A 1,437-nucleotide genomic window follows, 5' to 3' on the forward strand; every position below is an offset into this window, starting at 1 on the left:
GCATATTATTTCATAAAAATATTTTTTAGACAAATATTTGAAATGTTTCTTGTTTCTTATTTACTTTCCTGTTTACAAAATTATAGTGTTTTGATTTATTTTTATTCAGTGAGCGTGTGACTACCTAATGTCCTAGCACCTACATACTTATTTAGATTTTATGCGTTTTACGAAATATCGCGGAAACAGTGTAATCGCTACCACTACCATCCTCCACCGTATAAAGTGGCAGCTTCTCACCAACCAGCATTTATAATTTTGTACATTGCTACACTCTACAGTATAGTTTTCTTACACTCGCCGATGAGTTTACTCGTATGAGTTGTAAGCGTTTATTTCCTGTTTTAGTATTTTCATGTGAGGTATAGGTAGGTTACTACTGTACACATTATTCATATTTTATTTTAACAATGCCGAAAGAAAAACAAACAGTTGCGGGCCGTTAGCAAAATTTTGTGGAGGAATTTGAATTTTTTAAATTTATGGATTAATTCTTATTATTTTAAAACTTTTTCATGATTTTTTTACATAATTCATATTTTGAGTGCATAATTTAAAAATGTTAGAGCATATAAATGCATATTTTCGAACTTTTCAGTGCATATTTTAATGCATATTTTGACAATTTTTAGTGCATGAATGCATGCTTATTTATGCATTTTTTAGTGCATGAAGTAACGAGCCCTGATGATAACTATGGTTCAACTTGTCTACATTACAAGAATTTTAAAAATATTTTAATTGTTTAGAAATAATTACTCATGAGTCACGAGTCAGGAATTAAAGTAAAATAATGTTAAATAGGTACATTAGAAAATCTAGATACTTGTAAATAAATAAAAATTACCCATTAAATTGTGATGAATATGCTAGTTTCAAATTTGAAATCTTAGTGTTGCGCCGTTACCGATCCTACGGGTATGGCGGTTGTCGGCAACGACTCGCGTAATGTGCTGAAAGCTGGAGCGGGACCGGGTTACGCAATAAGTAGGTCAAAAACAAATTTAGTGGGTCGGAAACACATGTATTTTTAGGTACAATAATAATTTGATAAGCGGGCGCCCAGAATAATAATAATAAACTTAAAACTAATTTACCATAGCTGGCGAACAATAATTATAATTTTACATCAGCCCACTGACCACGCGGGTGACTAAATAAACTGATCAACCTGATTCGGTGACGGCGTAGCTCGACGACGTGACGATATTCTCGGTCGGCGACCAATGTGGCTCCTCGCCGGAACGGCGACGGCGGACAATGTTCTCAGCTCGTCGTCGGAAAATAGGCAATCGATTTCAGCGCGGGTAGTGCGCGGCGCGATCTGCTTCCTGGACCTCAGCACGTAATAAACGATCGCGATCACGCGGATTACTATAGAATGACGTATATCGAGAGCGAAGCGCGATGTTCAACTCGACGTCGGGTGTCGATCAC

The sequence above is a fragment of the Acyrthosiphon pisum genome, unplaced genomic scaffold, assembly GCF_005508785.2.
Source record: "Acyrthosiphon pisum isolate AL4f unplaced genomic scaffold, pea_aphid_22Mar2018_4r6ur Scaffold_1335;HRSCAF=1818, whole genome shotgun sequence".
NCBI classification, from domain to species: domain Eukaryota; kingdom Metazoa; phylum Arthropoda; class Insecta; order Hemiptera; family Aphididae; genus Acyrthosiphon; species Acyrthosiphon pisum.